This window comes from Larimichthys crocea, chromosome X (genome assembly GCF_000972845.2).
Source record: "Larimichthys crocea isolate SSNF chromosome X, L_crocea_2.0, whole genome shotgun sequence".
Taxonomy (NCBI): domain Eukaryota; kingdom Metazoa; phylum Chordata; class Actinopteri; family Sciaenidae; genus Larimichthys; species Larimichthys crocea.
In genome coordinates, this window is record NC_040020.1 from 15370893 (window position 1) to 15394089 (window position 23197).

General features: G+C 41.8%; 3 non-coding genes across 3 annotated transcripts; all 3 read left to right on the forward strand.

The window, feature by feature from the left end:
- Positions 1-15442: 15442 nt before the first annotated feature.
- trnaq-uug (transfer RNA glutamine (anticodon UUG)) lies at positions 15443-15514 on the forward strand. The gene has a single exon. It is a non-coding gene; the product is annotated as a tRNA-Gln (tRNA).
- A 1321-nt stretch (positions 15515-16835) lies between these two features.
- Positions 16836-16907, forward strand: trnaq-uug (transfer RNA glutamine (anticodon UUG)). Its single transcript has one exon. It is a non-coding gene; the product is annotated as a tRNA-Gln (tRNA).
- Positions 16908-17569: 662 nt separating this feature from the next.
- On the forward strand, positions 17570-17641 carry trnaq-uug (transfer RNA glutamine (anticodon UUG)). The gene has a single exon. It is a non-coding gene; the product is annotated as a tRNA-Gln (tRNA).
- Positions 17642-23197: the final 5556 nt, after the last annotated feature.

Consider the following 23197-nt stretch of genomic DNA (forward strand, 5'->3'; position numbering starts at 1 on the left):
GATTGAACTTGTAAATAGTTAGTTAAAACTGTAAATAGTTTGAATTCACCTCCACCGAAACAAGCAACCTCTACTAACCAGTTAAAGTACTCCATCCATCCTCCACCTACAACCTCCTGCCTTATCCACCTACAAACCTACCAACACCTACCAGCCTTCTCCAACAACCGGCAGGCTGCCTGCTCCTGCCGATTGAGCTGCAGCCCAGCCCTCCACCTACCAGCTTCAGCCTACAAACTGCAGGATGTCTCCATCTGCAGAGTATATCAAGACTATCTGCAGATTGTGGCAACCAGCAGAAACCTGAGCATCCACCTACCAACCTCTGCAACTGACTTGCAGGACGCTTCCACCTACAGACTGTGGCAACAAGCTGTAGCCCAGCCCTCACCAACAACCTGCAGGCCACCTCCACCTGCAGATTATGGCAAGCAGATTTATCTTGGCCCTCCACCTCCCAGCCTTTGCCAACAACCTGCAGGCTGCAGGTAGATTGTGGCAACAAGCTGTAGCTTGAACATCCCTCTATCAGCCTCTGCCAACAACCTGATGGACACCTCCACCTGCAGATCAGTTTGTGGCAACAAGCTGTAGCCATGCCCTCCACCACCCAGCCTCTTCCAATTGTGGTGTAATCTGGGTATGTACAGTGTATGTGTAGCATTATGCCAGGACACCAGGGGGCGGTCTTGCAGGGGAACCTCAGGTTATGTTTTGGTTAGACAGAGCCACGAGTTAATGTTTATGTGGAAATGTGAAGTAAACACGCTCAACGTGAAATCCGTCTCAGCATCTTATTTAATAGATAAAGAACCTAACTCGACATGGTGTCAGAAGTGCTGCTGCAGTGAAGGGAAGGATAGAGGACATTATACGAGAAGTAAATAAGCACGTGGAAGTCACGCTTAGCCGAGCTAACAGAGCAAGTATGTCGCAAGAGGAAGAGCAACCACCACAGCCTCACGACAACCCACAGACTCATGCAAAGCCTTCGGCAACGTTCTCTATAAACCCGCCAGAATCCTTCGACTTCTCGAAGCCACATGACTGGGAAAAGTGGATAAGACGCTTTAAGCGCTTCCGAGTGGCCAGCGACTTGGACAAGTCAACACAGGCTAACCAGGTGAACACGCTTATTTACTGCATGGGAGACGAGGCAGATGATGTGTTGAAAGGGCTAAGATTAACAGACGAACAGAGACTTGTGTACAATTCCGTTAAGGATGGCTTCACAAACTTTTTTGTGCCTAAAAAGAACGTCATTTATCAGCGAGCCAAGTTCAACATGCAAGCTCAAGGGCCAACAGAATCTGCAGAATCGTTTATAACTGCTTTATATGCACTGGCCCAAGATCGCGAATATGGGGCACTTCGGGAGGAACTGTTAAGAGACAGGATCGTCAGGCAAGCGGAGGACATTAAGCGACAACAAACAGACTTAAGAGGAGACGCAACACATGCTAATAAAGCAGCAGTGGACGTGGTGCACAGCAACAAAGGTAAAAAGCAAGCATGGAAAAACAAAAAGCAGCCAGCTAATCAGCACAAGGACAAGCAGGAGACACAGGGGGCAGGACAGTCATGCCAGAGATGCGGTAAGACGCCAGTTCATACTAAATTCCACTGCCCTGCAAAGAATGCCGATTGCCACAACTGTGGGAAAGGAGGGCATTACAGGAAAGTATGCAAGTCTACCAAGCACGTGAGTGCTGTTTTGGAAGATGACACAGAGGAAGACATATTCCTTGGCACAGTTGACGCAGGCAAACAGGCATGGACAGTTGACATAAAGATTACAGACACTAAAGTAAAATTCAAGATTGACACAGGGGCAGACGTTACCGTCGTACCAGAGCAGGTATACAGACAGATATGTGGAGGGGCCTTATGCAGCCTCGCACCAGGTAACAAAGCATTGTATGGGCCAGGGCGGGTGCCTCTCCCTGTAGTGGGAGTAGCCAGGGAAGTGCTGCACTGCGGGGATAAGCACACCTGTATATAGTGAAGCACCTGAACACAGCCCTGTTGAGCAGGCCTGCATCAATCAACCTCAGTCTGGTATTCAGAGTAGATAGCATTGACTTGGACTCGGTAAAACAGAATTACCCAAAGCTGTGTGATGGACTAGGACTAGTACAGGAGCCATATACTATTAGGCTTAGACCTGATGCCAAGCCCGTGTCTCTGAAAGTGCCACGACGTGTCCCACTACCCTTGATGGGAAAAGTAAAGCAGGAACTCCAGCGCATGGAGCAGCTAGGAGTCATTAGATTAGGATTGAACAGCCAACAGAGTGGTGCTCCGGCATGGTGGTGGCACCAAAGAAATCTAAGGATGAAATAAGAATCTGTGTCGACCTCTCTCCTCTAAACGAAGCTGTATGCAGGGAAAAGTTCATCCTCCTGTCAGTGGATCAGACCCTAGGCATGCTATCAGGTGCAAAGATTTTCACAAAGTTAGACGCCAACATGGGGTTTTGGCATATCCCACTGACAAAAGACTGTGCCCATTACACTACTTTTATTACCCCATTCGGACGCTACTTCTTCAACTGCCTACCATTTGGCATTGCCTCCGCCCCGGAACTTCTTCAACTGCCTACCATTTGGCATTGCCTCCGCCCCGGAACACTTTAAAACCGGATGGTGAAAGTGACGGAGGGCTTAGAATGAGTCGTCTGTCACATGGACGATATCCTCATTTGGGGTTCCATACAGGCAGAGCACAATGGCCGTGTGCATGCAGTTCTGTACAGGGCACAGGCGGCGGGCATCACTCTGAACACAGCTAAGTGTGAGTTCAGCAAGACAAGGGTGAAATTCCTCGGATACGTCATATCGGCAAATGGAGTAAGCCCAGATCCAGAAAAGACACGTGCTGTGCGAGAGATGGATCCGCCACAAAATATTACCGAGCTCTGGAGCTTTCCGGGCATGGTGAATCAACTAGGCAAGTTTGTGCCCAATCTAGCTGAAAAGGATAAAGCTCTCAAGGACCTGCTGTCGAAAAAGAACCAGTGGTTCTGGGGGCCCGATCAGCGCAAAGCATTCACCAGTCTTAAACAGGAGTTGTCGTCCACGCCGGTGTTGCAGCTGTATGATCCAAAAAAGAACTTGAAAATCTCTGCTGATGCCTCATCATACGGCCTAGGCGGGGTTCTGCTGCAAGAACACCAGGGCATCTGGGCGCCGGTGGCATACGCGTCTAAAGCTCACCAGCACAGAACAACGCTACGCTCAGGTGGAAAAAGAGGCGCTGGCCCTGACTTGGGCATGTGAAAGATTTAGTGACTTCATCATAGGTCTTCACTTCGAGCTGGAGACTGATCACAAACCCCTTGTGAGCCTGCTGGGTGGTCAAGCACTGGTCGCACTCCCTCCTAGAATACAAAGATTCAGGATGAGACTCATGAGATACAGGTACACTATTACACGTTCCAGGGAAAAGCCTCACTACTGCAGACACACTCTCACGGGCTTCCAGGGAAAAGCCTCACTACTGCAGACACACTCTCACGGGCTCCGCTGAAGAACAGTGGAGTCATTGATGGTGATGGCTTGATGGAAGAGACTAACATATGTGGACTCTGTGATGGCAAACCTGCCAACAAGCAAGACTTACCTGTCTGAGCTGCGCAAACAGCTGAGTGCAGATAGCATCTGTGCTGAGGTCATGAGATACTGCGCAGAGGGCTGGCCAGATCGCAGCAGACTTGACGCTCTAGTTAGACCCTACTGGGCCGAAAGGGCTGTTCTTAGCACACACAATGGACTGCTATTACGTGGTACTAGACTAGTAATTCCTTCAGTGATGAGGAATAGTGTGCTGGAGAAGATTCATTAGGGGCACCAGGGGATAGTCAAATGTTGCGACCGGGCCAAGCAATCTGTGTGGTGGCCGGGGCTAAGTAGCCAAATAGGAGAGCTAGTGTTAAAATGTGCTGCGTGTTTTAAAGAACGAGCGAACGCAGCTGAGCCTCTTATGCCTACCAAGCTACCAGACAGGCCAAGGCAGAAGCTAGGGGCCGATCTCTTTACACTGAAGAACACAAACTATCTGCTTGTTGTGGACTATTTCTCTAGGTACATCGAGATTGCACGGCTGAGCCCGACTAGGCGTGCAGATGTTATTGTGCACCTCAAGTCTATCTTTGCAAGGCACAGCATACCTGAGACTTTAATCACAGATAATGGGCCTCAGTTTTCAGGTGCTCAAATTTCAGATGCAAGCAACTTCAACTGCAGACACAGGACGAGAAGTCTTGCTCACCTGTCTCCAGGAGACCCCGTGTGGATCACAGATGCCAAGACACCAGGTACTGTGACATCCACACATGAGACACTTAGATCCTACCTGGTCAGTGGACCCCAGGGCACTTTTAGGAGGAATCATCGCCACCTTGTGCCCATGGCAGCAGACAACAGCGATAAGACTCCAGAACAAGCTGCTGGGGCAGATGTGCAGGACACTCCTGTGAACACTGGTACACAGCTGCTTTCACTGTGTCATAATCGGGGTCCTCACCACAAACGGCTGAGTACGCCTCCTCTCTCAGTGAGCACACTCTGAAGCATAAGCACCCTATCACGCTACTTCTTTGCATCAGCAACACGTTCAAACAAAGTGAAAAAAAAAATGTCTGGGTTATGCTCATTAAATTTTGGAAGCAACCGCATTAGCAGCAACCCACCACCACTTAGCCCAGACACACCAGAATTCAGACCAAGTCCAGCCGGAGGGAGCTTCCCCTCCTGGATTACCTGCAACCTGGATCTCTCTAACTCCAACTTTATTCTCTCTGTATCCTGCCGCAGCCGTTCCAACTCAAATTCCTGTTCCCTATCCATCCGTTTCTGCATTTTCTCCTGTTCATATTGCAACAACAGCAGCTCTTTACACTGTTCAAATGTCAAACCATCTGCGTCCATAACTGCTAGTACAGACTCTGACTCAGGTGCAAGTTCCATCTCAGGGTCACTGTTACCCCTAAAATATACAGCATGCGGAACAGCTGCAGAACGGCTCCGCTCCAGAACGGCTGCGTGCTCCGCTGTCCACCAACTTACACATAATCCATTTGTGATGCACTCAGGTGCGTCTCCGCCGGCCACAGAGCGTCGCAAGAACGCACGAGATCTCGCGAATTCACGCATAATCGCACGATATTGCCGTCTGTACTCTCTTTGACTCCTGCAATGGCATTCCGTGCAGCATCTTTTTTCTGGTGTCCTCATAAAAAGGATGTGAGGTGTCATAAATGATTACGCCTGAAAACCCCTCACCTGTTGACTTCAGCTCGGCCCGCCCATTACGACGTGTTCTTGTAATGAAACTCGATCCGTGGTGAACACGGAGTATTTTATTTTGAAAATCAACCAGGGTTTTATTTTGTAATTTGTAGCAGATTTCCTTCCCCGCGTGGTCTACTCTGTGCTGAATTTATGCGCCGTGCTCCGGTGTCCGGGAAAAATAGAAGCTCTGCATATGTGTTGTGGAGGGCTGCCGGTCGCAGTAGTCGTAGTCAGCGGGAACGGAGACTGTGTGAGCTGACACATTGACTAACATTGAAACGTATCAGCTCCGTCGCCGTGGCGGTGTCGATACGCAAAAAGGCCTTATTATTGGTCCAAGAGCAGCATGCATTTGACTGTATTAAAGCCTTGATGACTCATGCACTGGTGTTTGCTGCTCCACAATGTGATCGACCGTTTAAGCTGAAGAAGACCGCTAACACTGTTTTATTGCACACATTTATTTTGAGCATTTTATTTCATAATATATATATATATTAGTGCTGTCAAAATTAACGCGTTAATTTTGTCGATTAATTTTAAAGAATTAACGCGTTAAAGAAAATTAACGCAATTAACGCGGTTTTGTTTACTTCCGGTGGGCGACGCCCATTTTGGATGTGGCAAAGTAGAGCTTTGTTTCCCAGATATATTAGTGTGTGTGTGTGTGAATGGGTGTATAAGAGGCATTAACTTAAAGCCCTCACGGAGACTGCGCCCTGGGCGGTCGCCCACATTGCCCACAGCTAAAACCGGCCCTGCTTGTATTAGTTTACGGGCAGATTGCCACATCATATGGCGGACACGTTAACGTATCGCAGCAACGGACCAACCTGCTCAGTGAGGCTCTGTGTATTATGTCTTGATCTATCCTAACTAAAGGAGAGTCTGTGTATATGTCTATGATCTATCCTAACTAAAGGAGAGTCTGTGTTTATATGTCTATGATCTATCCTAACTAAAGGAGAGTCTGTGGTGTAAAGATGGATAAGGACGGACTTTTAGGGGGAACATTTCATTTTAAAAAAATGCCCGACGGCTCCTTGGACAAAAACAAGGCAATTTGCACAGTTTGCAAAGCCGAATTTAAATTCCACAGAAGTAACACGACTTTAACATATCACCTCAAAAAACACCCAGTCTACACTACAGGAGTGTGGCACTCCTCAGTATATTTCCTCATTCTGGCTTTTTTCTATTTGCACTGTGCCTATGTGCACCTTAAGCCAATAACATGAATGAATTTCTATACTTTATCTGAGTTTATTCTACATTAATTTGATCATTTTACATAAATAATATTCATTAAGCTTCAGTCTCAGAAAAATGCATTTAATTTATTGATACATTTATTGATAGATTAATCGCGATATCGCGATTAATTACAGAAATTTTTGCGATTATTAGTAATTTTTTTTTATCGATTGCAGCCCTAACTAGCTTTGAATAAACAACAAGCTACTTTAATTACACAAAACATCTTATTCCGTTCTCACGCAACATCTCCCCTGTGGAGCTCCTACACTCGAAATAGCTTATTGGCAGTGAAATCTGTGGAAACAGTTGCAAGATTTTTAGCCAGTGACAATGCAAGCCTCACTTTGCACTTCTGACACATGATGGAGGTCTGTCCATCCTGGCACATCCTGCATCGGCCTTTCACTGACAGGATAGGGAAGTGGTCAATCCCGTCATACCTCATATCATCCACAGGCCTGGGGACTTTTGGTTGTTTGATTACTCTTGGTGGTGTGTTGTCTTCATTTCTTGGAGGCGGCCCCTTTTCTGCTTTTCAGGATAGATGAACCCTTTGGCACAATCCAACCTAAAGTCCTTCAGACACTGATGTTTCTGACCCAGTGGGGCTGCATCACCAGGCCAGGCATTATTGACAGCAATGTCAACCATCACCAAATATAGCCAGGTACCATCGATGGGACTTGGCCGGAGTGCATACGGCATCATCATATCAGCCAAATCTACTCCTCCCATGTGAGTGTTGTACTCAGTTACAATCTTCGGGCATGGCACGCTTATCTTCTTCTTTTCCTCTTTGGAGTACGTACGTACTGCAAACATAATTAACAAGAAAAATAACAACTCTTACCTCATAGCCTGTTCTCTGTCTTTGTCATGTATTTAGTTGTTTAGGATGTAAGTTGCAATTTTTATAAAAACACAAACTGTTTGAGTTTCTGTAAAGAAAGATTTTTTCCTACAAATACAAGTATTTTATTTGGTCATAATTTGTCTGTAGCTCATTTTGATTTGAAAAATCGTATCGTGAACAAAAAATCATGACTTGAATCGAGTCGAGTGTATCGTTACATCCTACTGTTGCCCCTACTTTTGCCATACTGCGACCTCAACATGCGTTTCGCTCATGTCTGTGATGACTCCAGGGTACAGATCACCCTCATACTTGAGGCGCGCCACTGGCAACAGCTTCAGGCCTTTGCCACTCTGTGATGTCTGTGGATGCTGTGGGAACTGCCTGTGAATGAGTGAATGTAAAATGTTTTGCATCAAAGCATTCACAGTGGAGATTTTGTGCTGCTGTGCACATGCAGCTGTCATCCCTGTAGGAAATTTTCCATAGGCAAGGGTCACTGCCTGATGCAGGGCTTTGTGGAGGGTGGCAAGGAGTTCCTGTAGTGCCCCTTTTCTCTCCTTCAGCCTGTAGTATGTCTCCCTCACTTTCTACGCTGTTGTGTTGCTCTCTGGCACTGACTTGACTAATGTTCTTTCTCTTGCCTGACTGCAGATCTCTCTTGTTTCTTCTTTTCCTTGACTAATATTTTTCCTTCTCTCTGGATTGGCATCACGCCTGGCTCGAGACCGCGCTGCTTTTCAGCAGCGCTCAATGCTCAAGAAGGCCGACTGAAACCCTGAAATTTCGACTTAAAATCGACTAATGGGGTGGGCATAACATCCAGCGTGGTCTGGGTGTATCTGAGGGATGCTGCCGTTGTTGCGGGTGGGTGCGCCTGCAGTTATAAAATTAATAAACAATTATTAGACTAAAAAAGGGTATTGAAATATGTTTAGCAGTGTTTCCCCAAGATTTTTTTGTTGGTGGGGTGGTGGTCTATACGGGGGGGAAGAGTCGTCCGGCAGATTTTTTATTACTATTTTATTTAGATTTTTTGTGAGTCCGGCAGCATCTACCGAACATTACTGAATTAAAAAATAATAAATAAACTGCATTCATTTAGCCATCACAAGGCTGCTGACTGCCAAGTCTAGAGCGGCTTTATATATATATCTTTAACCCTTAAATGAGCAAGCACATGTAAAAAGTTTGGAAAAATAATTAATTGCTATTTTCTAATGTATTCTAGGCTAAAATAACACAATTTCATAATTTTTTTTCAAAATATGACCTTTATTTTCCATATTACAGTTTGTCTCCCAGGATACATTGCCCGTTCAGGGTATAAATTTACCATTTTCCAATTATTCACATATTTCATTTGTAAAATTGTAAAACATATTATAAGCAATTCATTAGCTGTCTTGTATACAAAGTTTTAAAAAAGTGGGAGAAAAAGTGAACCCAAGTTATTCACATATGTTTTGAACGCTGGAAACAAATCTAGCTTTGAATAAACAACAAGCTACTTTAATTACACAAAACATCTTATTCCTGTTCTCACGCAAACATCTCCCCTGTGGAGCTCCTACACTCGAAATAGCTTATTGGCAGTGAAATCTGTGGAAACAGTTGCAAGATTTTTAGCCAGTGACAATGCAAAGCCTCACTTTGCACTTCTGACACATGATGGAGGTCTGTCCATCCTGGCACATCCTGCATCGGCCTTTCACTGACAGGATAGGGAAGTGGTCAATCCCGTCATACCTCATATCATCCACAGGCCTGGGGACTTTTGGTTGTTTGATTACTCTTGGTGGTGTGTTGTCTTCATTTCCTTTGGAGGGGCGGCCCCTTTTCTGCTTTTCAGGATAGATGAACCCTTTGGCAACATCCAACCTAAAGTCCTTCAGACACTGATGTTTCTGACCCAGTGGGGCTGCATCACCAGGCCAGGCATTATTGACAGCAATGTCAACCATCAGCCAAAATATAGCCAGGTACCATCGATGGGACTTGGCCGGAGTGCAATACAGGGCAATCATCATATCAGCCAAATCTACTCCTCCCATGTGAGTGTTGTACTCAGTTACAATCTTCGGGCATGGCACGCTTATCTTCTTCTTTTCCTCTTTGGAGTACGTACGTACTGCAAACATAATTAACAAGAAAAATAACAACTCTTACCTCATAGCCATTGTCTCTGTCTTTGTCATGTATTTAGTTGTTTAGGATGTAAGTTGCACTTTTTATAAGAACACAAACTGTTTGAGAGTTTCTGTAAAGATTTTTTTCCTACAAATACAAAGATAATTTTATTTGGTCATAATTTGTCTGTAGCTCATTTTGATTTGAAAAAATCGTATCGTGAACAAAAAATCATGACTCGAATCGAGTCGAGTGTATCGTTACATCCCTACTGTTGACCCCTACTTTTGCCATACTGCAGACCTCAACATGCGTTTCGCTCATGTCTGTGATGACTCCAGGGTACAGATCACCATCATACTTGAGGACGCGCCACTGGCCAACAGCTTCAGGCCTTTGCCACTCTGTGATGTCTGTGGATGCTGTGGGAACTGCCTGTGAATGAGTGAATGTAAAATGTTTTGCATCAAAGCATTCACAGTGGAGATTTTGTGCTGCTGTGCACATGCAGCTGTCATCCCTGTAGGAAAGTTTTCCATAGGCAAGGGTCACTGCCTGATGCAGTGGGCTGTGTGGAGGAGTGGCAAGGAGTTCCTGTAGTGCCCCTTTTCTCTCCTTCAGCCTGTAGTATGTCTCCCTCCACTTTCTACGCTGTTGTTGTTGCTCTCTGGCACTGACTTGACTAATGTTCTTTCTCTTGCCTGACTGCAGATCTCTCTTGTAATTCTTCTTTTCCTTGACTAAATATTTTTCCCTTCTCTCTGGATTGGCATCACGCCTGGCTCGAGACCGCTGCTGCTTTTCAGCAGCGCTCAATGCTCAAGAAGGCCGACTGAAACCCTGAAATTTCGACTTAAAATCGACTAATGGGGTGGGCATAACATCCAGCGTGGTCTGGGTGTATCTGAGGGATGCTGCCGTTGTTGCGGGTGGGTGCGCCTGCAGTTATAAAATTAATAAACAATTATTAGACTAAAAAAGGGTATTGAAATATGTTTAGCAGTGTTTCCCCAAGATTTTTTTGTTGGTGGGGTGGTGGTCTATACGGGGGGGAAGAGTCGTCCGGCAGATATTTTTATTACTATTTATATTTTAGATTTTTTGTGAGTCCGGCAGATCCTACAGAACATTACTGAATTAAAAAATAATAATAAACTGCATTCATTTTAGCCATCACAAGGCTAGCTGACTTGCAAAGATCATAGAAGCTGGCTTACATGACATAACAGTTGTTTAATGTTTTGTTACGATTAATTCGGCGCTACCCAAGCCAGCCGTAGTGAGTAATGCACTTCTGGTCATTTTCACAAAAATAAAACACCCGTTTAGTTCCCCGATGTGTCACCAGTTTATCCAAATAACGCTTGTTTCACATTTGATTTACTCCTCCGATGTGGAGGGAGAAGTCCAGACCAGCCGCTCCTGTAGCAGAGCAGCCCAGCCCGTCTGCTGAGGCGATCTGCAGTCAAAACTTCACCATCATATGATTAATTTACTGCAGCTTAAACACGGCTGGATAGCTTCATTTTGGAAGATAAATGTAGGTCTCATAGATGAAAATAAACATCTGTGGCAGCTACGTTAACTTATTTGAATGAAAAGTGTAAAATGTAAATAGCATGAATAACACGGACCTTCTTTAATCTACCGGTCTCTAGTGGGTTGGGCTAATCCAAAATAGTGAAAACAAGGGAGACAGGCTGTTACCTGTGAAACAGAGGTGCTCTGAAAACACCCTCATTAGTAGGGATAGGAATTGAGAACCGGTTCTTGTTGAGAACCGGTTCTGTGTGTTTCAATTCCATGGAATCGTTTGGCAGTTTATCTAACGATTCTCTTATCGATTCAGCAAGCACAAATTACGTTGCGTAACTTCCGCAAGAAGTTACACATGCTTGATTCCAGCAAGCACGAGAAATTACGCCACGTAACTTATGCAAGTTTCGCACGTGCAGTGCAATCAGTAGTAAACAATGTCACCCGCTTGGTTCAAACGCTCCAGAGTTTGGCTGCATTTTACCAAAAAAAGAGCAACAGCTCGACTTGCAATCATTGCAAAGTGGAGATAACAGCGTCAGGAGGGAACATGACGAACATGCAGAAACATTTGCGCACACAACATGCAATATTTTTAAATGAATGTCGTGTTTTTGACACGCTTCGGACTGGAGATGAATCTCAACCTCGCAGCAGCAGCAGCAGCCAGGCTATGACCACCTCTGCGGTTACTACGGAAGGTAAATAACACACCACCTACCATGTTAGCGCGATGTGCTTCTTTGTAAAACATGCTATAACAGTTAACATTAAACGAATGCCTTCTGCATTACATTTAGAAGATGACCATGACAAGAGAGAGAGAGTCTGGCTGGCTCAGAGGCTGACTAGTACTAGTACTAGTACTCGTTCTAGTTCACTACCTCCTCTAGATGATGCTAGTCAAACTGTTTGTTCTCCTTTTTTTCCCAAATGAGAATCGATAAGAGAATCGATAAAGAATCAAATCATTAAGCAGAATCAATAATGGAATCGGAATCGTAAAAATCTTATCAATTCCCATCCCTACCCATTAGCACTTGTACTTTCCTACTGATTAAATTAACGCAGCAAAAAAAACGACCAATCAGAATTTTGGTCGACCCAGAATGTATCGACCAATAAGTCGACCAGTCGACTAGGACTTTACAGCCCTACTTTTGATATCAACAAATATTGTCTTAGAGATAATTTAGGTAACAGGACTGAATTTTTAGATTGACCGTCTCTGACACAGCTAATATATCATTAAATTTAAGGAAAAATAAATGAGATAACTTACTTTTGGTCTTCCCATGACTTGCAGAAAACCCAAATGATGTCACTTCCTGCAGAACATGTCACTGGTGAAATGTTCCAAAATTTTCAGAGGGTGGGAATGTGTTTGGGTAACAGCAATGAGTGAAAACCTGGGGACAGCACTAAAATGTGAATTTTAACCAAAATATAATGACGTTTTTGTAAAACTTGTTTTACAAGCATAGATAGAATATGGAGTCACACTTAAATGCAAAAAAAAAAAAAAGAAGATTTTGGAAGTATTTTGTTAATGATGCTTTGTGGTAAAGTGTAGTGTTTGGCTGTGGAGACAGGCAAGAAATGCTATATATCAGTGTTTTAGATGCCTTTTTAAAATATTTAAAAATATATATATCTGTAATTTCTATAATGTTTCATTTGTACAGTGTTTTGTATAATAATAAAATATCATTTGTATTATATTATCACTTGTGTTTATTCATTTAATATACAATAATATGCTGGGGATGGAAATGCCACTCTTTTGGTAGAATCATGAACCTGGGACATTGTCTCTTCCCAGAACTCAGATATCTTTGAATTTAGGTCACTGGCCCAGATATCCCTAATGATAGTAGGTGTAGTGAATTTGGAAGACTGAACTGACATCCTACCTGTCTCTGATTGGACAACACCCGGCTAAATTGTGAGCCAATGTGCCACGTGTGCTAAAGGGTGGAAGGTTGACCCCAAAAACCGGCTTTTAATCCTGAAGATTGCAGCCAAGTCAGCCAATAATTTATTATTATTGAAAGTATATTATTATATTGAAAGAAATAATATGAAAGTACTTTTTTATTTATAATTCTGAGTTGAATTAATTGAAAATAAATATTCACACTGTGCAGATGTTGATACAGTGACAATGCTACTTCAATATTTTTTAAAATAACTGTAATGTATATGTGTATGTGTATGTAATTATAATGCATCTAAAATGATGATGTTGTGGACCTGATCATGAGGAAATTTTCTCTATCCGGACCTTTTGAAATCATAATTGACTCCCCCTGATGTAGTAGGCTGTGATTAGAGACTAGTGTTGAATTATTTCTGATGTGAATGAACTTTGTATGAATGCCCGTCAGTCATTCTAATTCTAGTTCACAGAACATAAACAGTGAATACTGCGTGAACTCTTATTTTGAAAGTCAAACCGTTAACCGCCATTTTTTCATTAACATTAGCATGCTACTAACACTTAGCACTAGCTCTCCAGCCTGCTTCACACAGGCTCAAAACTAGATTATATAAACAGTCCCTCAGTACAGCAATGCTTCACCAGCTTGTTACCACACGTGAATCTCTACAACATAACTGTGTTATGCTCTGTCCATTCAACTGATGCTGCTAAAGTTAGCAGTGTTTCGGTTTAATGAGCATCCTTCAGCCAAATGTGTCTGCTGTCAACGGCAGACGTTGAAACACAACTATGTCAAACAAGGCACCAAATACCAGTCAGGTAAACAAACTAATTAAAAGGAGTCATTCACTGGGACAGCTATGTATATTAAAGTTTTTAACGACTTTTAACTACATCAATCGCAGTTGGCTAAAGGTCACCAGTTAACAGGGTCACTCTTTCCACCGAAACACCAGACGTTTTTTTAGCGTCGCCATGTACTGTTGTCTACTAGCTGAGTCTGGTTTATAGTCAGCTTACCTGTTGAAAATATGAAAATATATCTCAGTTCTCAGCTCTTCTATATTTGAACTCACTCATCATGGACTGATGACTCTTCATCTACCTGATGTCTCATACCTGCAGTGCCCTCTGCTGACACCTCTGTGATCAGCAGGAATTAAAATAACCACAGAGTAGAGACCTAATAACAGGATGACACAGGTCATTGATGAAGTAATGAGATTATCTTAATGACACCTTAGCGTTCACTAAATTCAGAAACTTTAGTTGGGCCTAATATTTCCATCTTTTCAGACACCCAGAAATGGCAAAAGCTGCAGTTCCTCAAACAGCTGCTTGAGGCTGGCTACAGAACGAATTCCTCTCCATTAGCCCCCATGTTCAAATGTCCGACTTCATAGCAGAAATAAACTTGTTTACAGCCTGGGACAAAAAAATGGGTTTGAACACCAAAGAAATTTCCCTGTTAATGACAACTGTACTGATCTGAATTTCTATATATCTCACCTGTTCAAATTAAATTTGGTGATCGTTATTACAAGTGGCTTGTTTTTAAACACCCAGGAGTCATTCAGCCTGCCATTCAGTCCACTGACGTTATAAAGAAATTCACCCTCAGTACAGTTGTCATTAAGGTGGAAATTATCTACAGAGACCAAAACAGTTTTTTGTCCCAGGCTGTAAACATGTTTATTTCTGCTGTGAAGTTGGACATTTTAATATGGGAGCTTATAGAAGAGAATAGAAAGCTTTTATTGTCATTGTACAACAGACATACTGTAAGCACAACGAAATTACAGATTATGGAGACTGACTTGTTGAGTAACCAGCATCCTGACTGGAAACAGTACAAGTTGGCCTGTGGTAGGTGCAAGTACAGGAGGGCTCTGCAGCAGGTGATTAAAACCACCCAGAACATCAACGGTGCCCATTTACTGGGCACCACTGAAGGATATTAAAAGACAATACCCACCAGCCGCCCCACGTGGGAAGGCTCAGTCCTTGCTGCGGAAGCCCAGCGTTGTTGCTGTTGGAGTCATCCTGGTTGGGTTTTCCAAGGCAAACTGGTCTCAGGAGAGGGGCCAGACTAAGAGCGATTCACAGACAAAATTTATTAAGATTACAGGAACAAAACTAAAGCATCACCAACCAGAAGAAGATGACGGCCTCAGTCCAACAACAACAAAAAAAAACATGTTTCTACATCACATTTCTATATGAACTAATAAAGGCCTCCTTATCATAAAATGTTACGTTCCCTCAAAAATCAACAATAAATTGGTACACAATATTATATACTAATTAAGTATAATAAATCTGGGCTAGATTGTCATTAGCGCATTGTGTTTGACATGCTGTACCCTCAAATTGTTTCAGGATAGTCCCACCCTCATATGTCCCACCCACACCATTTGTCTCTCTAGCAGTTGTGGTCCCATGGTGTAATGGTTAGCACTCTGGACTTTGAATCCAGTGATCCGAGTTCAAATCTCGGTGGGACCTGAACCTTTAAATGTTGACTGAAAACCAGAACCCGTACGTAGTGGGGAGAAGCCCGACATCCACTACTGTCATTTGTCTCTCCCTGCGTTCCTGTCACTCTTCTGCTGTCTCTATCAGAAATAAAGCTTGAAAAGGCCAAAAAATAATCTCAAATTTGTTTATTTTTACTGAAACGTATTTTAAATTCAAGATGGCGACTTTTACGGCTGCCTTTCATAAAATGCATCAAATATACATTTTTATCACCATGGAGACGATTGAACTGAGCAGAAAAGTTCATTTTTTTTTTGTTTTTTTTTTAATGTACTCAAAGTTGTTGTCGGAACATCGGGTCCATTCACGTTTAAAATTTGTCACATTTATGAATCATTTTCTGGGGACAACTGTTACAGCAACAACAAACAAACAACTGTTATTATTCATCACATGTAAAATTAGTTTTTGCATCAATCGTTGAACCAAATCGATATTTTTTAATAAGGTTAAGGTACATTTTTCTAAAAGTCTGCATGTTGACAGTGCATGCTCCATGTCCAGTACCACTGTGATCATGTGTTGAATTAGGTGCTGTGTGTGTGAACCGCTTGAAGTGTTTTCATCATCACCTTCGTAAAGAAGTGATGTGGTCATATCTCTCATGCATTACTCATGAGAGATATTTGTATGTGTGTTTTGTCATGTCCTCATTTCTCACACACAACATTCTGACAGTAGTAGAATTTGTTATTAAGCATTATGTGGATCTATTACTATTCACAACTGTATAACATTTAACTAAAACTGAAAACATTTTCCTGCAGATGTCCTTGAAGGTCCCACCTCTTCAGCAGAAGACGAAGGTCCCACGTCCTCTGATGAAGATACCCCTGTTTCTGGTTCTTCATTAGAAGACAAGAGATCCCTCTTCTTCGGCTCTTCATCAGAAGATGGCCTCTCAGTCTTCAGCTTTTCTGATGAAAATTCATCTGAGTCTTCGAGCAGCATTGAGGAGTCCGCTTTCTCCTTATCCGGTCCTATCGTCTCTAGAAAGAGTCGCAGGGAGGACTGGGAGTTCAGCGACAAGGCCATTGAAGCGCTAGAAGAAAGATAGGTTCATTGTGTCTGTTTCTTTTTCTTCTGGCTGGATAGAGGAAGACATCCAGTCAGAGGATGAAGAGGACACTTCTGATGAAAAGTGGGAAACAGAAGAGGAGGACAACAGCTCTTCTGGTGAGTCTACTGCAAAAGAAAAGGACTTCAGCTCTGTCGACATGGATGGCAGCGAGTCAGATGATGAATATCTGTCCCACCCACAACAATTGTCTGTGTAACTCAGAAGTGTGGTCCCATGGTGTAATGGTTAGCACTCTGGACTTTGAATCCAGCGATCTGAGTTCAAATCTCGGTGGGACCTGAGTTTAAAGGTTGAGTGAAAATAGCTCTCACAGAGAACATAATATAGTGGGGATTAGGAGCAGTATACTGTTCATGTTATTTGAGTCACTTTAAAAAAATATCTTCAAGAGATTGAGTACTTTTACTTTGATTGGTGTTCTTGATGAATCTGATACGTACCTCTGTTGACACCATGAGACCATTTTACAACTGTTTTGGGTACAGTATGTAGCTCTTGAAAGAGGATGCTGAAACTATTTGAACTAGCTATGGAGGTGTGAGAGAACAGATTGTATCAGTCTAATGCTAACATCAGCCCAAACAAGTCTTAAGTAATGATGATCTGATCTGATCCACAGACCATCGGGTACTGTCGTGAAAAGTTTATATTTACTACATCATTTTTAAACTAAAATAATCAACTGAACTCAGAAAAGTCAATTAAGTCATCATGTCTCAAATCAAGTCATAAATTACAATCACAAATTATTATTTTCTGTCATGTCAAATTGCAATGACTCAAAAATGATAAATCTGACCTAGAATGCTATCAGTGCAATGTGTCTATACATGCTGTACACTCAAATTGTTTCAGGATTGTCCTTCAAAATCTTTGGGGTGATTATGGAAAGTCCCACCCATACTGATCGCCTGTGAATGCAACAATCACATCTACCGTGTGGTCCCATGGTATAATGGTTAGCACTCTGGACTTTGAATCCAGCGATCTGAGTTAAAATCTCGGTGGGACCTGAATTTAAACATGAAAGTCCCTAAAATGCTGCTCAAGTAACCAATAGTTAACAGGGACTCAGCTGGAATGCCATAGTACTATGTGCAATGCAGCAGAGAGATTGAAAAAACACTACTACTTACTATCAATGTCTCTGTTGTTTTTATAGAAACACATAAATACAAGGAAGCAAGCACACTCTGCTTTCTGTTTCATAGGAACTTTAAAGTTTTGTTACGTTTGTCCTGTTTCTAGAAATCTTTTTCCTCTAACGTGAGTCTGACACTGGTCTAAAACCATTCTAAACTTCTGAGTTGTTATTTCAATCCAGAACCTGCTGCCAGTCACCACAACAGCAAGCACCACCTTTTATGATGTAGGTGACTCCCACTATTGAGGAACACATGGTGCATGATTTTTTTGGTACAAAACTAGTAATGCTGCAGGTTCAGTGATGAGGTAACCCTCATAACCCTTTTATTATCTTTCAGCCAAAGCTCTTCTTTAGAAAGCAATCTCCCTGACTGAGCGTCTTAAAGACAAAAACACCCAGAAACTGAATCTGACAGTGACCTCTGACTTCTCAGTGAGAGGAAAAGGACAATTTCCCTACTGGGACCAATTAAATACTAATATATTACTAATACACTACATTAACAATGCTATAGTTCAAGTGTATGGTTAACTGTTTAGTTTACTGTCACACCACGGTCAAGTTGATTTTGATATGTGAGAACCAAAGAAAGATAAAATAAAATGGCTCTAATATTGATCAGTCTTTAGTACCACAGCACCTCCTAGAGTCCTCACTAATATACTGTATACTGGGGTACTGCTGCCACAATTATACAGTACTGAAGTTGCTGACATCTACAGGAATTATAGAAAAGTTCTACATGATGGTTGGTAAACCAAACACCAACTCAGACACACATCACTGGATTCTCTCTGGATTTGCAGTTTATAATAAACAGCCCTTCAAAATAAGATAGAAGACTCAACCAGAGACAGATACTGAATAGAACACTGAATAAACTGCACCTTGATTTTGAAGTTTTAGGGGTCTGATACTTCATCAGTGGTGTTACCTGTGGTCAAATGATTTATGTGCATCAAAAGATATGTGTCATATTTGAATTTACTCACTCCCCCTCAGTTATTATAATCTTATGAGAATGGTTCTTCCACCTAGATCCTTTTATGCATTCATGAAAAGAAATACTGCCACTATGTGGATCAACTGTGACATTACTATTTTCTTCAACACAGACAAGGGATGGCTTGCAGTCAAGAGTCATGTGATGAGTAATGGAGTATATTTGATCCTGTTTTCCCACCTATAAAAATCCTGTGTACTCATATGGTCAACGTTACTTACAAGTATTTACATACTCTAAGTTAACCATGATAATCAGTGTACACGGTTATTATCTATATAATTCAATAGTGATTTAGTACACATGGAATTCATGAAAGCTTTTGGGTTAGGTGGGAAGGTGGGGTACACACACACTTAAACTAAGTTTAGTATCAGTATTTTCCTGAATAGCTTTGCTAACCAGCACATAGTGCATGCCACATTGTTATGCCATTAAAGTGTGTGCTGCTTTTGTCTTTGTCAGTCAGTTTGGTCACCTGGCTCTCCTTTGCGATTCTAAATACAGACCTGCATGTTAGTTAGCATTAGCAGTAATAACCTCCTATGGAAACTCTTCAAATACTCTGCCAAGCATTTCTACTTCAGCTTCTAGACTGGGCTATTCCTTGCAGGTCCAGTGTGTAGGATGTAGTGCCATCTAGAGGTGAAGTTGCAGTGCGCAGTCAATTGAATACCCCACCCCACCACACCCTTCCCTTACAAGTGAGAATGTACAAGAACCTACAGTGGATGCAGAACTATCTAAAGCCAGTCTTTAGTTTGTCCATTCTGTGCTACTGTAGAACATGGCAGTTGAATTCAAGTGTGTATTTTAAATATGTATGTTTACCAAGGGTTTAGTATTAAGTTCAAGAAATCAATTGTGTGTTCATTTTCCTGTACTGCCATAAACTCATAATCACTACATTACCAGAAGAACAAAATCTCTGCCCCTGCAGGAGAAGGTGGCGACCTTTTCATTCGTAAATGTGTGGTTACATCAGCAGATGAACGGAACAGTAACTCTGTTTCCATGCATGCTTTCCAAGAATGTTATGAGAACCTGATCTAACAGGTGTTGGTAGATCCACGCCATAATGGTGCCAGTCAGTGTGGCTTTTACCTCTGCCAAGACTGTGGTCCTCCTGAAGGCAGAAACTGGTGATTGCACAATGGTCGTCTAAAGTGATGGTACAATGTCGGATATTGATACTGTTGTGATGGAAATTTACATATTTTCTGACTTTTCCTCTGATGTCTCAACTATTTGATTTGGTTTATTGTACCAATGACATGTAAGGGACAGTGAGCTGGTCATTTTGTCTGCAACCTTACTTCATGCCTTTGCTGTGTTTCTTGCCAGTTTTGTCTGCCCCGTCTTGATTAGGTTCACCTGTATTTATTCCTAGCCAGCCTTTGCCTCAACATCCTAGAGTATCAGCTACGGAGCGCCAAAGAGAGAAAAGTCAAGCGCCACTGTGCTGCCACCAGTTGACCGGTCAGTGGCGTTGCAGCATCTGTCCTTGGTTTCCTGGTTCCTAGCCTGTCATCAGTTCATAGTCATAGAGGGTTCCACCTTTGTCTCTGGCCTTCTAAGCACTCCTGCCTACTTTTCCGGCCTGGATCTTTAAAATCTTTAGGAATATGAAGTTTGATTTTAGTCTGGTTTTGTAACTGCTGCATAATATACTAGGAAGTGCAGTTGGAAGCTAAAAAATAGGTGCTACAGCTGTCTAATGACAAGACAAAGTGGTAAAAACATTATAAATATAGCGAACATTTAAACAGACATTGATATTTTTTAGGTGGGCAATAATACATTTTTGACTGTGTCCAGCAGTGTATTGCTCTGCCTCTGTGCCAGGATCCCTGTTAATCTGTCCAAACGGGTAACATGACTATGGTTAAATACATACAACCCCATTTCAAAAACCTTGAACTATCCCTTTAAAAACAGTATTTTTTTATTATTATTGTAGGTCCCCTATGTAAAGTTTGTCTTTGTCAGTGTCCTTCAACTATTGTTTCTGCTTTAGCATTCTTAATTTAATTTGTGATATCAGACAAGTGTGAGTACCACATTCTCACCCCTCCCTGTGTTGCTCCTCCCAGTGCAGATCCATGAAAGGGCCTGGTATCTGTGTGGCATCCAGGCAGCCAAAGGGACTGTCAGCTGTAGGATTTCACCTCTAATCCTCAATAAAACACTGAGTGAAAACACAAACAGCTGCCTGCCTGATCTGTTCTGCCCTGTCCTGTTGCCGAAAATGTTCCAAAGCAGAAAGCCAGAAAAGAAGGACATGGATATATACGTGCTCAAGGACTTCAGTTCAGGTTTATTTCCACTAAAAGATAAAAAATATGTCTGTGTGTTTGTGTTTATGTTTTTTTAATGACTGATTTGAGTTCTAATGACAGAATACAGTGAAGGATTACTTACATTCACATTACTTACATATGTGAGGACACTCACATACATAGCAACACCTCACAGTATATAAACAATCTCATGGGGAAACTTCTGTAGCTAAAAGCTGTTATCTTTAACAATATTTGTCAATATTTACAAATATTCAATATCATACCAGCATTGGAAAACCTTCAGCCTGTGAAATATATCAACCAAAATATGACAGAGAATAAGCAGGAATAACACTTATATCAGTTCAAGCTCTTTGTCTAGCCATGGTGGTTATTTTTACCTCATGACTGTGTCTTGTGTGTTTAATTCTAGTAAAAGTGAGCTCTTATCTGCCTGGCTGCTATCAGGCTGAAAATGCCACTGATGGTGTGCCTGGTGTGCCTGGCTCACGCACTGTTTGTGTGGTCTATCTAGGTAGCGGAAGGCAGTGTGGGTCAGGCAAGGTATCAAACAAAGGGTTTATTAATATCCATCACACTCAGAGTATTAATAACCTGCACACATGCTTAATACCAAAATGATGAGAGAACAATGGTGCAGCTTTCTATGGATAGAGGACTTACTGTCTATGAGTAGACTGGGACCCGATGTTTATTTTACTTTAAGCATAATGGTAAAAGGTTTAATAAATTATACATTCCCCCAGTATTTGTTTTTATTATAGGATAGAGATAGAATACTTTTCAATGAGTGTTCACTTACAAGAAACAACTATCATTGCATACCCTAGACTTAAATGATTTGATCCCTCCCAATACCCAAAGATTCAAAATGTTGCTATTAAAAGTAGAATTAGATCTTCATTTTTATAATAATAGATCTTATTTGAACTAATTGGCAGTAAAGGTTGTATTTGTCAGTGGAGAGTGGAAATAATTATTATACCAAATATGATTACAGCTAGATACAAAGACTGTGGTTAGCAAACATAGACTGGAAAAAGGCTAAGAGAGAAATAAATGCAGAGAGTATTGCAAAAACTAGCTCCACTAGTTTAACATGTTATGTTGTCACAAATGACAAAGAACAGTAATTTATGGCTGATGAACTGAAATTAGCCAGCCAACTTTAGGGGTTAAACTAGGTGAGGCACAATGTCTGCCCAAATGAGTTTTTGTGTCGCCTGCCAAAATTCATCAATATTTTATTGTAATAAACATTAACTATGATAAACATGTATCAATAAATACATAAAAATAATTAGTTTGCAAACTTAGTGATCAGATAAAAATACAAATATTCTGGTATGCTTATCTCCCTAATGGCTCCTTTGCAAAATTAAATTTTATGGTACTGACTATACCAAACATATCATCATCATAGCTGACTGTTCATTTTTCACATTTTCCTTTTGTTATTTCACCAATGATGATTTCTGTGATTTCAATACAGGATCTACACCTTTGAACTCAGAACCATCATCAAATTCCAAATCTCAGGCGACTTCTTCAAGCAGGATCAACAATGTTTCTTCTGTCTCTCTGCTAAATAGCAAGCTAGCCTGGCTAACATGAATTTGTACCAGTTCCCTCACAACGAAGGTGTAGAAGGTAAAATATTTGTTCTTGCTGTTTAACTTGGTTGTTTAGCTTTGTTTTTTTCTATACTCCCCAAGAAGACTGACATCTGGTAAACATTTTTAACATCTTTCCCATAATGAATTTTACACCTGAGTGAATAAAATGGGCTGTGAAATGGCTATCCAAAAGTGATGTTGCCATGGAATTCTGATGGTCATTATTCGAAAACCCCAATCATCTATAAAATGTCCCATTGGACCGAAAGCTAATTTGTCCGACAGCTCATCCTATCCTAAAAACACACTTAATATATTCCACACTTTTATGTGATACTAGATTGTATTCTGAACCCAAACGATGATATTTTACTGAACCAAACTAAATCGTTTTGGTAACTAAATCTAACCAAACTGTGACCATCGCCTGAAATGTTTCTTAGGAAGCTTCATTTTGTCTGACCAAACGTTGCATATTTATTATTACTAAATTGATTTGT